The 16,186-nt window shown below is 37.5% G+C and overlaps 1 protein-coding gene across 4 annotated transcripts in view; it reads left to right on the top strand.

Moving 5' to 3' along the window:
• C15H5orf58 (chromosome 15 C5orf58 homolog) overlaps positions 1–16,186 on the top strand; it is a 57,823-nt gene that overhangs the window by 29,394 nt on the left and 12,243 nt on the right. The gene's annotated exons all lie outside the window — the stretch shown is intronic.

Here is a 16,186-nt window from a genome sequence, read left to right as displayed (position 1 = left end):
TAAAAGGAAATTGAAATGTATTTTAAAAGAGAATGTACAAATACTTCAGTGTTTGATTTCCAGGGTGGTGATTAATTGTGAACTGTGAGATAAGAACATACAGGGCAAATAAGAGCAATAGCCGTTTGTTATATCATGTAGTAGATTCACCTCTGGTTTAAGCTGGCTTTTGGTGGTATGAACCAGAACACAGGGACTCTGACAGTGTGAAGAGAAGTGAAGGCCTGAACTCCCTCACCCTGGTGAATTCTTGGGGCTGGCTATCTGGACAGTAAGCCCCCTGATCTCAGCATCCCATGCTGGCTGAGATTTTCTGGAACTCTGTGAATGGTTAAAAATGTTACTCCTTTTAGGTATGGTGTGAAAAACTAAGATATAGTCTACTTACCTGAAAGTGTAATCTGCAACCATTCTAAAGCCATTCCAATTCATTTTCCTGTATCTGCTGTGCTGCAGACCAAATCCTGGCTTGCTCATGCACTCTGAGTTAGAGAATACTGAATCACTGCGTTTAACCCCTGAACTCATATGTTGGCACTGTGATCTGCAGGCTCAGGTGCTTCAGTGTGTCATCACATTTTCTCCAGGTTGCACCTGTGCTAGGCTAAAGAGCTAATGAAACCTGGAGCTTTCACTTCTTTCCCTTGGATTTATAAAATCGTTGCATGCTTTGGTACAATTTGCAGTCCCAGCTAAAAGCAGTAAAATTTGCAGTGTTCCAGGCCATAAATTGAGGTGAGATGGCAGTGCTGTGTGATGAGGCTTGCACAATACCTGCAGAGCTTATACCCAACTCAAGGTTTTGCTATTAATTCTCACTTCCACAAACACTAAATTCACATCTTGTTCTTTTTCCAGTTCCCTGCCACAACCGGAATCCTCTTTCTAGACAATACAAAATACCTTGAGAGTGACAAATTGAAGCAAGATCATCTCTGACATGAGTTTATGTATTTTCCCCTTCCCCTGTGCCTTGCACCACTAGAAAATGAAATGGGTTCCTGGCTGAGCGTTCCTGCTGTTATCTAATCTCACTGTATTTCATGTCAATTATTAACATCAATGATAGAAATCTTAGCACATGTTAGGAAACAAGACTCCAACATCACTTTTGTAACTCTTGTATTTTGCCTTATGATCTTGGTTTGTTTTGAGCCTATGTTTCTCCATCTCCTTTCCAATGTATTTTCCTAACTGGAGTGTTTGGGGCTGTCAGACTGTTTTCTGTTTTCAGACTTTGGAGGACAGGCTACAAAAGCTGTTTACAATCTTTTTCACTCTCCAGCCAAATATGTTGTTCATTATATATGAGCCTTTTGTTCATTGTTCCAAGATTTTAACAGAAGCTAACAGACACCAGATTTTGCTGAACATTTGGATCACAGCATATTTAGATATTTTAGGGAAGGAACATAAGATCTATCTAAGTGTGAAAAGCTTTATTTGTTGGCTCACTTAATTCTTTTCCAGTGAATTTTAGACCTAGTGATGCTGATTTTCTCAAGATAATAAATAATGCAATGGAAAACCTGCTAACAAAGTGAGCTCTCCAGTTACATAAGCTCAGGGTTAAGGGGAGGGATGTATATTCCAGGCATTTGGAATGAAACATGAACGCAAGGGGATGATCTGGCTCTGCTTCCAGAGTGGCTTTGAAACAGCACAAGCTGACCAGAAAGTACTTAAGGCTTTCCAGCTGAGAAGGCTCAGTGTGTATCCAGTCCCCAGAAAACACTAATCTTGGCGTAGCATGTGCACTGGGGATGGAGAAAAATGTAATTAGAGCTGTGTCTTTCTGCTATTTCTTTTCAGGTGACATAGTTTTAAGTTTTGACATCTGGCAAGTGTCAAAGCAGATTTCTATCTTCCTTAATATTCTCTAGGGTTGGGTTTGGGGACTGAGATTCAGAGAGCCAAAACTTGCCTCTTGACACAATCCATCCCTGCTTTGTCAAGCATAAAACATACCCTGAATCACACGAAAGAAAGGTTGGGGAGTGAAAGAACAGCGGGACTAAGCTGGTGCTGTGCTTAGTCAGCAAAATCTGGTGTCTGTTAGCTTCTGTTAAAATCTTCTTGGAACAATTAACTAATAAACAAAAGGCTTATATATAATGAACAACATGTTTGGCTAGAGAGTGAAAAAGATTGTAAATAGCTTTTGTAGCCTGTCCTTCAAAGTCTGAAAACAGAAAACAATCTGACAGCCCCAATATATAACCACAGCATCCACTACTGGATACTCCTATGTTTTTTTTACTACCATAATATAATAGCATATATGCTAAAGGGATCCTATCTTGTCTCCTTTCTTTATGTAATTGACTATTGCTATGTATATGGGTAGATGAAACAGAGATCTATTAGGAAAAAAAAAAAAAAGTTAATAGAAGCTTTCTTCACAGCTGAAGCTCTGAGTTGGAAATCTGAGAGAAGATGTGTACTAGTTGCCAACAGGGCAGTAGGTTGCTTCTGTGCAGGCCATATGTTAGAGCAAGCAGCAGCATTAAACATCACCAGAAAGAACCAGAGATCCCAGCATCTAGATTTCCTGCTTTAAAATTCATAGGAATTATGCAATTGCAGAACGCACTTGGGTTAGGAAGCATTGGATTGGGGTATATGTTTTGACCAAATTATCAGAGTTTTTTTTAATTTTGTTTGTTGTTACTGTTATTTTTAAAGCACACATTACTTTTGTTGTCAGAGTAGGAATTCAACTTCTTAGATGATATTATGTCCAGTTTTTGCAGGGCCCAGCAACCCGATGAGTGTAGTGTATCAGAAGTTAGCTAATGCTAATGCAAATGCAAACAAAATGTCCTGTGATTTGAGAATAACATTTGTGTTAAAAAACTGCTTGGATTTTGTGATGTACTGAAATTGTGAGAAAGATATTGAGAAACAAAGATTGTAAAAATGCTCCTAGATAAGTTCCTGTTTAATTAACAGGATTTATGATGAAACTTACACTGATTTCAAGAGCAGTTCAAGAACAAATTCTTTTGAGTGATTTTATTTCAGAAAATTAAAAACAAAACAAAACAAAAAACAGTATATGAAATCTCCATCCCTGCAGCTATTCAGAAGTTGTCTTGAGTGTGGTCCTTGGCAGCCTGCTCTAGGGGACCCTTCTGAAGCAGGGAGCTGAACTAGATGACTTCCAGAGGTCCCTTCTAACCCAAACCATTCTGTGATTCTGAAATATCAGTACTATGTAAAGAAGTTGAGAAAGCACTGTATCAGTAGTATTAGCATTCAAATTCATTACTTGTTGAAACAATTTTCTGCAATTCAGATACAAACATGTTTTGAAAGTTACATTCTGTGAAAAGTGGATTTCTTAGGAACTTTCTGACTTCTACCCCAGTTTGGTATGATAATTAAAATTAGCATTTAATACACAGTGTTAGCTGGAATGTAAACATTACTGTATCATCATTTAATGTGGCCTAACGTTACCTGATGACATGGAAATGAAAATAATTTTGCAGTGGCTTCTAATGAAGTCCAGTGTTTTTAATATGTAGAATCCATAGCAAGGCCAGAGCAGTAGTCTATGTTGAATGAAATAAAGGTGATCTAGGTTTGTTATACTGGTTCTTTTTGTTGTTTGGTTTTTACTTCATATTTCTCTAATATTTTATGTTTGGTATTTACAATTGTAATAAGGCAAAACACAGTATATCTGCCTGGCAGCAGGTAATAAATATATTGTCAATAATCTCTGTTCAATTAAATTTGCTTAATCAATGCTCTTAACTAACCTTGATGCCTCACTGTGATTGTGGCAGATGTGCTGCAGTGAGCTGGAAAATATATTAAGACATATGGTTTCTGTTAGATTTCTATATCAATTTATAGCTGTGATATTAGCTATATAGTTGCATGGATGATTATTATAACCATTCAAAAATGGGATACAAGAGACAGAGGCTTTTTTGATTTAAACACTGTTACACAGCAATAACAGAATGTGAGGCTGTACCTACAGCTAATAGCTCAGTTTATTGTTCATGCAAGTCTCTAGAGTATGTGTCAGTGTTGCCATCCCTAACTCACCTGTGCTATGAAATGTATATGTGGTGTCATGAGGAATTTCCCATAGGTCTCAAGAAATTTTAAGGCTACTGCAGACTGTTCATCTGGAATATAATTTTATCTGTCATCTGTGCTCAAGGAAGGAATTTAAGAGAGGAACAAGCAGAGAGAAGTCCTACTGAGGTTATCAAGGACTGGGAGTGCTTGCCCATAGCATTAAAGACAAAAACACATTTAATTAAGCAAAAGAACGACGGTGCTGAAGCTAGCAGATAATGTTGGCACAGGAACCAAAACATAAATTGGCTAAGAATAACTGCAATAACATTTTACATAAGGTTCTTTAGAGCAGAGAAATTCTGAAACAGTCTTCCGAGTGAAATAGCGATAGGGGAAAATGATCTTACTTCGAGATGGAGTGTAATATTTCTATGAAAGGGTGATACGATGCAGTGCCATACAAGGGAATTGTGTTCAAATAGTCATGAGGTCAGTTTGCAATTAGTGTTGCTATAAACCTAGATTTCTTTGTACCATTTGGAAACATGAGCAGAATTATTACCAATTGCAGCCAAGAATTTCAATGTCACAGACCCTAGGAACTATGAAAGTTTTGAACTCGTTGCTCACCGTAGATGTTGATTAAGTAAGGATAAGCAATGTGGCTGCTGCAGCATATAGGACTTACATTTGTAACCCTGCATCATCTGCTACTGAGTGTCATGAGGTGCTATGTGAGCGAAACGGGAGCTAATGTGACTGCCATCATCTTCTCTCATTTTTTTTCCTATTTATTTATGATACTGTTTACAGTGATCTTAAGTCTATGCTCAGAGGGTGGATGGGGGGATTGAGTACACCCTCAGTAAGTTTGCAGATGACATCAAGTTGGTAGGAAGTCAATCTGCTAGGGGGTAGGAAGGCCTTAATCCAGAGGGATCTGGACAGTTTGGATCAATGGGCTGAGGCCAATTGTGTGAGCTTTAACAAGAACAAGTGCTGAGACTTGCATTTTGGTTACCAAGCCCCTTTGCATTGTTACAGGCTTGAGGCAGAGTGGCTAGAAAAGCTGCATGGAGGAAAAAGATCAGAGGTCTTAGTTTGACAGTCAGTAGAACATGGGCCCACAGTGTGCCCAGGTAGGCGAAATGCTGATGGCATTCCTGGTTTGTATCAGAAATAGTGCAACCAGCAGAACCAGGGAGATGATCGTCCCTCTGTACTCGGCTCTGGTGAGGCCACACCTCGAGTGCTGTGTTTGGTTCTGGGCTCTTCACTAAAAGAAAGACATGAAGGCCCTGGAGCATGTCCAGGGAAGGGCAACAAAGCTGGTGAAGTATCTGAAGCACAAGTCTTATGGGGAACAGTTGAGGGAACTGGGACTGTTCAATCTGGAGGAAAGGAGGCTTAGAGAAGACCTTATGGTTCTCAACAACTCCCTGAAGGGAGGTTGTAGTGAGCTGGGGATCAGCCTCTTCTTCAGGGTAACCTGCAATAGGACAAGAGGGAATGGCCTTAATTGTGGCAGGGGAGGTTCAGATTGGGTATCAGAAAAATGTGACACTGAGGGACGTAATTTAGCAGGCCTGGTGGTGATGGGTTGATGGTTGCTCTAGGTGATCATAGAAGTCTTCTCCAACCTTAACAACTCTGTGATTCTATGGTAAGGCGCTGGAAGAGGTTGCCCAGAGAAGCTGTAGATGCCCCTGGAAGTGTTCAAGGCCAGGTTGCTTGGCATTCTGGGCAACTTCATCTGATGGGAGTTGTCCCTACCCACAGCAGAAGAGCTGGAATTTGATGGTCTTTAAGGCTCTTTACACGCAAACCATTGTATGACTCTACCATACTCTGCCATGACAGCCTGCTGTTTGTTAAAGCATCATTACCTTTGTTTTAAGTGATTCATGAAATACTGTGCTGCCCTCTTGAGGCTGTATAATAAATGTTCTGAGGAGCTTGGGGTTTTTTATTGCTGCAGAGAAAAAGATATTTTAATAAGATCTATTTTTTTTTATGAAAATAAGCAGATTAGGCATGACCATTTCAAAGCAATCTCTGTTTCAGATGTCTAAAAGGAACAGGGCATGTTTTCTTGCCAAAGTATATGTTTTAATTTCTCCACCGTAACTCAAAATATTTCAAGGATCATGTGCAAAAGTGCCAGTGGTTGGGAGTAGAGTCTGATATGGTTGTTTGGTTACATTCTTTGTTTGGATTTGAATACAGGAATAATCGGGGCGATGGGAGGAATCTTGCTTCTTCTACTTTGGTATTGGCCAACAGTCCTGCAAGAGTTTGGTCTTGCAAGTTGATAGTGATACAGCATATAGTGACTGCTGTGTTGTCTGCTGCAGCAATTTTGCTCCCTGAAAGTTTCTTCCACTTATGTATGGCATCTGATTAGAAATGGTTGCTTAAGTGAACTAAACGTGTCTAGATTGACTGAATGAGGAATTCAAGCAGTTAGAAGTGTTGCCACACAAAGTACGGAGCTTAAGCATGGAAAAGGAGGACACTGTGTGCCAGAAATCACCTTTGATAGCTTTTTTAAAAACAAAACAAAAATTAAAAAAAAAAAAAAAAAAAAAAAAGCAGAGTTACTACAGACGCTTTGTATAATAGTTTCTCTTATATTAATTGTTTAACATGAGACTGCATGGACAATGGTGGGAATGCAGAGCAGTGAAGTAGGCTGCCTAATTGCTCATTTTTCATTTCTTGCTCTGGGAATTGATTTAGAGTACAGTGTGTCCATCAGAGACAAACAGAAAGGAACAAAAAGGTCCCATGTGTTCCTGCACTGCTGTAAGGCTTGGATTTGACATGATAGGAGAAGATGTTTTAGCCATCTGTCTTACCTCCTGCTCCATAGTGCCTGTGCCATTCCAAAGGGATCCTGGAGAAGATGAATAATAGCAGCTAGAAGCAGAAATATGCTAGGAGTGATTCCTAGTGGCAGAAAGTTTGGCAGGGCTCCTACTGCCTTAACTGGAGGCAAAGGTTTCCTTTTGTTTTAGAATATTTGCTTCCTTTCCCTAAAGGCTGATTTCGAGCCTCAGCTGTGTTAATATGATTGAAGCTCCTTTGGTGACTTATTTCAGACTGGCTGCCATGCTTGGCAGACAATTTGTTGGCCATGAGGGGGGGGAATTACTGACGGTAATATAATGTGCCAAAATGAGTACTGTATTATAAATTTCCATTCCAGCTGCTCATAAAGAAATCATAGGTCCTGCACTCCATCTCATGTCAAACTACCATGACTAAAAATTAATAGTTGTACTTCACTGAGCAAGTACCCATGCAATGGCTAACACTCCTCAAAACCACCCCTATTACGGGGGCTTGTATTACTAAGCGTAGGAGAAGCAGTTATTCTTGATATCATTTGAAACTCCTTTGGCCATTTGACACAGGAAAATCAGTGCTCTTATTTGGTATCTTCTAAAATATCTGAAAATGACCAATAGTCCATGGGCTTTTTTTTTTTCTTCAAAAGTAGATTTAAGTGCTTTTTAGTCAGTATACGAAATTTCAAGGGCTCAAGAACTTTGCTTCCCTATATATATATTCAAGTTTTCTTGCATTCTTTCCATTCTAATTGGCACATTTTAATAAGTAAATACCTCTATGATTAAGAAGAATTGAAATAAAAATTAAACAACAGTGCCTGTGGTTGACTATGAAAGAGAACTTCCTTTTTCACATCTTATGTCCTTAAAGCCATTACTATTAAATACATATTTTCAGATCAGGAAATGCATTGTAACCATGACTAGCAACTATGAAAAAAAGAAAAAAGTAGAAAAAGAAGAAAGGAAAAGCTATTTCTTCAGGAATGAAATAATGTACTTAGAAATGATTTGAGAAGCAGAACTGTTGACACAAAAAATGTGAAATTGAATCCTATTTACTGATGCTGTCATTTCTGACAAATGAAACTTTTTCATGTGGAGAGAACTTAACTGAGAATATCCTCTTTCCTTTCTGTAATTCACAGTAGATATGCTTTCTTCCTCAAGGCAGTATAGCTCTTCAGCTTCTTTCTTGCCTGACATAACACGTCTCTTCAATTGCATTGTGCATAACTTCGTAGAGACCTGCAAGTGGAAAATACTGTCATATATCCTCATGCCCTGGGGTAAGAATGCACAACTGTGGCCAAAGAAATATGAATAGGGAAAAGACTTCCACTGCCTCCCATTCTCTTTTGTCATTTTGCTGCCATATGTTCCTTCTTTTAGAGGCATGTTTATCGGAGAAAGCAGTAGATAGAAGTGAAAGGAAACTAAGGGGGCATTAAAGCTGTTCATCCCTTTTTCTTGATACAACTTTGTCAGAGGAGAAGACTGTACACATAGTGAGCATAAAAGTGTACTCTGTTAAAAACATACTCAAAAGGCCACCCTGAAACTGGCAACTAAATTCCTGATGTTAATAATAAGTAAAATGCAAAAAGCAAACTACCACACAAACAAACAAGTCCAGAGGGTTTGCTGATGGATGTCCTTGTCTGTGAGTGCAGAGCAGCACCAAGATGCAAGTTGTAAAAGTCTGTGCATGTCGCACAGCTTTCATCTGGCTATGCATGGAAAATCCAAATGCATGGTAATGGATGATGCTGAATCACCAGAGCTCTATGTATCTGCACAGGTAGTACCAGTGAGAGTGCCAGTGGGTGTCCTGCAGGAGGATGAGATGGTTTGGGGTTTTTTTTTTCATTCCAAATTATAGTTGTAACAAACGTGAGTCACATCCCTCCTTTTATGCAAACATGGTGTCTACAAGAGTAGCAGTGACAACCCAGACTGCACAAGCACACCTCACATCTGGGGTGGATGCTCAGGAGCAATGGGCCTTGCCAGATGCAACATCTTGTTTTCTGTAATACAGTTGTCTGAGTTATTTTGAAAAGATTTTGATAGCAGGGAGTTCTGGGGCTAATTTTAGTGCTGTTGCAAACATATAAATAGCTTCTTCGTGAGCAAAATTTCTGGAAGAACTCTCAGACCTGGGGGCACAGTAAGAACTGATAACAAATAGGTATTTTTAAAATGTCTGCCGTGCATCTTGTGTCTCTTTGTCAGCTCGCTTTTACAGAAATTTGTTTCTTTGAGGTAAGGTATATGCAGGCAATCAGTGTGTAACTCTGTAAGACAGATACGCTCCTGCTGACATTTTGTCTGTAATCTCTGGAGCAGAGCTTTTAGCTTTTCTGTAGATCATGAGATATTCCAAGTGCAAACTACCCAACACATCTCACATTCAAAGACTGTTGTAGAGCTGATATTGAGATTCATGCACTTTCCATATTCACTTTATTGGTTTCTGGAAGTTCATGGAAGGTGCTATAGATTTCCTAGTTTTCCTTTCATTACTGTCAAATTAATATTAAACAGGGATAATACTCATGAATGCTTCATTTTAATTTCTGCTGTTATCCTGGTGAAATGTCTGACTTGTGAAAGCACACACAAGTATTTAAGTAAGAGCTTTAAATTATCTGTATATTTGTGCATTATATTTCATCCATTATATCCTGCTGTCCTCTATCTGTCTCTTATTTTCCTGAACTAATGTGTTACAACCTTAAGTATTATCAGGAATGCTCAAGCCTTTGTATGTTGTAGAAATATGCATCAGTAAACAGAAGCAGCAGCTGTGAACTCTGCATCTACACACGATGCTGTTTTATATACTACCTTTCTTTTTAAAGTAAAATTATACCTAACGTGCAGTTCAAAAGCTAGCTCAAATTCATTTTGCCTGAAGCCATATGACCTTGAACTCAGACATGGATTTTGGGCAAAACAAGGTAGGTGAAAGACTGAGGAAGGAGGAAATGACTTTGGTGATTCGGGAAGGACACTTGCTGGTGGTTCAGAGAGTACACATGGTCATTCAGTAAGAGCATGCTTTCACCTTAACTAGTAGTGAGCAAGATGGGAGGCAAAGGTTTATTATTAAAGATGCTGGCCAAAGTGCATTTTCTTCAAAGACTTGCATATTCTCTCTTGTTCTAAATTATAAATAAGACTTCTTTTCTATCTTTGCTTTTTGGTGTCCAAAGTAAAGAAATGCATCAGAATATAAAACAAATTGACTGTCAAGCAGGGTTGTATTATTTCCCGGTAATAAATTGTTTCTGCCTAAGAATTAGAGGAATTTAAACAAGAATTTTGAGCCAAATACATTTTTGATTAAAATCTTATACTGAGGTTCAATGAGAGCAAAATTCTAATTTTCAGGACAAGTTCCTGTTAAAGTACACACGTATGAAGATGTATGCAGCTGAAATGAATATATAATGCAACTTGAGCAGATTTAACTGTGTTTATCTGGGCTTGTCACAGGTTTTGGAGGTCTTACTGATAGCAGAACTATCAATGGATATTGCAGGTTTTTTAGCAGCAAGTATAACATATCTAAAGATTACTCAAACAATGTAAAATAAGTGCAATTAACAGTAGTACTGAGATATACAGTTTATAATCTCAAATTCAATTTCTTGGCAGTGGGTCACTTGGTTTTATTTTGTTTCATTTTGCTACTTTATATATTGTTTCTTCTTCAGTGGCACAATTCCAGCTCTTTCAGATAGCCAGAGTTTAGTTCTGTTGCTTTATATGTTGGTCAGCTACTCTTGCTCTTCAGCAAACAGATGAAAGATGACATATACAGCGAATAGAAGGTGTTGTATGTTCTCCTGTAGTCTGTCATGAGCATATTCCTATTAAAGAAGGAAGTTCCTGAGGGCTTCATTCCTTAACCGCAAGCAAAAGATAGCAAGAATGAAAACACATCTGCACAATTCAAAGTAGATCATTTTTTAAAGAAGTTTCTGTCTCATGGAGGTAATTAGAAACATAGCTGGTAAGGTCTTGCGTGATCTTTCTGTATGGCTTCCTATTTATTCCTACCACACTGAGGTGGTAATTGTATGGATTTCCATATATATACATTTATGTACGCGTGTGCATACATGAAACTGGGAAATTAGAAGTGTAGCTTGGCTCTGAAAATGACTGCAGATTGTACTTTCTTATCACTTCGGTCTTCATGCCGTGTGTATTCATAGCTTCTTATTTTAGATGCAGAATAAGGATTACAGAAACACTGCTTCTAACATTAGTCACACTGATCCAACTCAGATAAAAATTAGGGAGCTGGATTCATTTTCCATCACATCAGCTGCGTTTCCTACAAGTTTCTCAATGGTGACATGTAAGCAAAGAACCTTTCATTGGCATGGAGGTGCTATAAGAGTCACTGTGACTTGCAGATCTGTTCTGGTGCTGGCAGTGTCAAGGTCAGTTCACTAGATGGGAAGTTAGAGGGCAAGCGTGTGCGATGTCATAGTAGTAACCATTTATGCTCTTTAAAGACACTTTTAAGCAGAAAATGCTGGAAGAGGTAAAAGAATACTAACAAACTTGATGTGTTTTCACGTTAAGAAATATATTATAAGGCTTGCATGTTATTTTTCTTTTTCCTTATGGTCTCTCCATACAATTTTCCCTCTGTGTTTATGAGCCAGCCCTGGCTCAGGTGTGCTGAAGAAAATGTAGTTTTCCTTAACTAATAAGTGTAGATGGCTATCTAATTATAATTTTAAGTCAGCATATGCAGTCGTGTCAATAATTCACCACCTAAGTTGGCATATTCATTATTTCAGCAAACTAGAACCTATTTGAAGTATCAGCTTATCAGTTAAGAGCTTTCTGCAGTATAAAGTTGTTCAAGCTTCATTAGAAGTAAGTTTTTAATTGAAAGTTTTAAATCTAGAAAAATGATTCTCTTTAAACATACCTTTCCAATATTAGTTCATGATGAAACACCATCTGTAGGTGACCTGAAGGGCATGGCGAAGAACAGACTTTTAGGTTGTTTTGGTAACAAGCATATCAGCAGCAATGGCCAAACAGGACAGTTTGAACTTATAAACATTACATCAGAACTGTTGCTACAGATAACATGTTTGCTAAACTTCTCAAAATGAGCTGATACCACAAGTCATCTCCTTGTGATCAGCACTAGGACTATTTCCTGCTAAGACTGGATAGCGGACTGGTACATTACTGCTTGCCCAAAATATTGAACTTTAAAAGTGAAGCTGTTGTTATTTTGTGTAAATAAGCACTAACATTCTCTGCTGGAAGGACAAAGAAAGGTTGCAAGCAAAGGCAAATAATGGAAAACACCAGTATGTTAATGGTAAGGACATTTAAAATTAATCTGCTATTAAGCAGAAACATTCCTATAATGCTGATAACTATAAAATTCATACCTTTCAGCCTTTTCAAATGACGTAATACGTATATTTTGAATTGAGCAAAATAGAGCATTTCTATTTGAAAAGATTCACTTGTAATGCGACAGTGTATCTTCTTAAATTTTGGAAGCTAAAAATGTACTAGATGTAGTGCTCTGTGAAATAGGATAGAAGCTTGTTTGGGTTTTGCTGTGTACTGTTCATCTTCTCAGAGATTGCTTCCTGAAATTTTGGAAGCTTGTGAAAACTAGAAAAAAACTATGTAAAGAAGCCACCTAATTAGGAGGGAAGGGATGAAAAGAACATGGAGAAATACAAACAGAAAACCAGGCCAGAGCACTTGCCTGCATTTACAGAAGGAAGTAACTTGAATTTGTAGCTGCATTCTTGTAAAAGTTCCAAAGTATTAGACTAGTCCTTAGATTTTCAGGCTAATCTTCAGTGGACCATCACACCACACTGAACTGTTATGACACTGTCTGTACCAAAGATTCGTTTGGGAACTGACATAATCAGACAGATACGACAGCAGTCATATTGGCTAATGTTATTTGAGCTACAGAACAGAAAAGAATTAATATTTGGTATGAAGAAAAGTGCCCCCTATGTTTTTGATGGTAGCACGCAGCTTAAATGCTGCTACTGTCTGAACTTTATGTTTGAAAACCTACTGAGGAAGTAAGGACTACTTTGCTTTGCTGAGAAAGCGAGACAAAATCATCTTTGTTCTCTGTGCTTCAAACCTGAGGCAGCTCTATGTCAGTGCAAGCATCAATTCAGTATTGCTAGTTTTGTATTTTGTATTGCTAATATTGCTTCATAGCAAAACAAAATTGAATATATGTGCATTGATTTATTAAAAGGAAAATAGCATGCATTCCCAGACCTGCAAAAAGGAAACACTTCTCATAAGTTTCCTCCAGAAAACCCTTTAACCCAAAATGAGCTGAATTGATTATAGAGTTGTGTTGCCTCCAAAGGCACAAGAGATTCATCTCTACGTTGTGTTCATGGTGCTCACTCTATTAATCTCTTGATTACAGCTGTAAATGCTATTTTCTGTACTTACAGTTATCCGTTATTTAACTAAACGTTATGGTCAGAAAAATCACAGTATTTGCATTATAAATCCTATCATACTTAATGCATTTTTCTCATGCTAGATTTGTGTGTAATTCAGGTTTTCAGTTACATTCAATCACATCATTCCAAATAATAGAGCTGATTAGCAAGGATATAAACACTGCATATAATGAAAAAATGAGAGAAGGAAAGCTAAATTGCAAATCCAAGAGTGGAGATAAAACACCAGTAATTTTCTGTGACTCCATTTGAAAGATCAATGTATATGCAAGGCCTCATTTTGAGAAAGCAGCACTGAATTTTCCCACCTTGCCAAGAAGATTGATAATTGTTTTTTACTAGTTGGGCTAAGGCTGAAAAACACTGTAGTACTTTTACAGAGGTGCTGTCACCTTCCTTGCCTTGTTGAAAAGAAAATGAGAACAGTTCTATTCTAAGAAGGGTTGTGGTTTACTGTTCATACTGCCTCCACCAAGACCAACTGTGCTAGAACTTACAGACAGTAGCACAACCATTAATACAACTATAATAAAACTTATGATACTGCCTTTACAAATACTTAATATAGTAATAGATTTGGCCTTTTGGTTCCATAAAGTAGCTTCATAAGTAGGAAAGTCTTCATAAAGTAGGAAAAGCAAGAAAAAAGTATCTAAAAATTATATAGAAATTGATTCTTTCATTTAGAGAAGAATGAGGCTAATAATTAAACAAATAATATTGTAAGGTATTCTTAAACAAGAGGATGAAACAATAAATCAAATAACGGCAGCAGTTATTGACCATAACTACCTTCTCATTTATGGATTCATGGTTTAAGATTATAGGAAATTTCTTACACATCACTGGAATGTAGAAGTAAGTAAAAACAAGGTAATCACATACGTGTCTTTATGCATTAAGAAGCATTTATAAGGTAGAGCACAAAATGTGCATCACCTCCCTTAAAAAATAAACATTTCCGAATAATTTCTTATTGTAACTTTCCAGTGCTACAGGTGTGTTGCTAAATCCCAGAATTACAAGTAGTAACAAAATTATTTTCTGCAACTCCCTTCCCATCTTTCCCCTCATCCAGCAGATTTAAAGCACAAGTTAGACTGCAATATCCTAACTGTATTTTGCATCAGGAATATTCACGCTTGAAAATTAACTGTGCAAAATAATCCAATGCTCAGAAATCACTTAAAATTAACCTTCCTGACTTTTAGTCCAAACACATATCCACAGTTCTTGTTGAAATAGCCTTCCCATAGATTCATCCAGTAAACCATAATGAAATGTCGTATGGTCACCTGTATCATTGCATGATGCTATCCCAAGAAACAGGGCTTTCTCACAATGAGCCCGGTGGATCTCTGCTCTGGGATTTATACAATGCAATAAAAAATGACAAAAAACACAAATGCAAATGTATTTTAAAATATAATATTAGCATTGTCAACATAAAAGACTTTATTTACTGCCCAGAAAGGAAAATATTCAGAATAGTGTCATTTGTTTCGGGGAATGCACAAAAAAGTTTCAACAACTAACACACAGTGTTTCTTTGCAAAATAGCCCTTTGCATGATGCTGAAGCTGAAATGGTTTTTGCCCACTGGTATCAACGTTCTTGTAAAGGAAGGTCATTCATCTCTATTGTGACTACTCCTTTTGGATTACCTGTCTTTGTCTTTACACAAGTCAAATAGTAAATAAAAGTTATCTGTTGATATAGATTAGAGGTTAAACTGTTATTGATTGTCATATTTCATAGAGAGATAGTGTCTCTTACTGACCTTCTGAGAATTTCTTTGCTTATGAAATAAAAGTCATGCATTTGTCCTAGACAAACCATTTGCAATGAAAAAGGAATTAGATTCTTCCTGAAAAGCTACAGGCTTGCATACAGAGACTTGCGTACAATGAGAAATCCTGATAAGGAACAATTCCTTTGTTAGTGTTTCACATATTTGCATCGTGTTATGTCTTTAATCATATTAGATGAAGAAATTGTAGAGAAACAACAGATTTCCTGCAATTTTTTTGAGGTTATCTTAAGAATGTAGTCTGGAATTTGAAAGGTGTTCAAGATAAAAAGAAATAGGTGGCACATTTTCATTCTCTTGAGTTTATGTAATAAATAGAGCTATATAGATTAAAAAAGGACAACAAAACAAAAACACCATTCTTTCCTTTCTTCATTTAAGTAGATGTAGTCAAAGAAAAGCCATTAGTGTAACAGCCACTCAATGTAATGTACTATAATTGCATTAGCAGCATGCCCACACGCTAGTTTGTGGCAGTACATCTGCAGCGTACCTTAAATTAAAACACACCTCAGAAATAGGTCTGCATGGGTTGCTGTAGTTTTTGAAACCATAAAAGTACTTCTTGATTACATATGGTATGGAAGCTTCTCATCAAAATTAAGATAAACCGATCTGAACATCCTAAATTGTGAGGATGTTAGAAATCCAGACTAATTCTCCCATTGTGATAAAAACAAACTGGAGATACAGGAAAGAAAGGTAAAAAGAAAGAACCTCATACAAATGTAGTTTTCTCTTGTATGAATAGACACTGTCTTTTGTTTTCTTATCCACTAATGTGTCTTTCAGGCCCAGACCTGACCAAATTCTGTGCATTCAAGAAGCTTTAATAGTTGCTTTCTTCTGTAACCCTCCTAAGCTGCTCAGCAGTCACATCACCTGTAAACACACTACAGCATTGGAGACAGTATTAAATGAAACACTATGCATCTTAGAAGAAATGGCATCTATTCAAGGCAGACTTCTTTCTTAGCCTG

Source organism: Phasianus colchicus, chromosome 15 (genome assembly GCF_987193195.1).
Source record: "Phasianus colchicus chromosome 15, bPhaCol1.hap1.1, whole genome shotgun sequence".
NCBI lineage: Eukaryota > Metazoa > Chordata > Aves > Galliformes > Phasianidae > Phasianus > Phasianus colchicus.
Note: the sequence above shows the minus strand (reverse complement) of the source record. Positions and strands in the feature narration are given on the sequence as shown.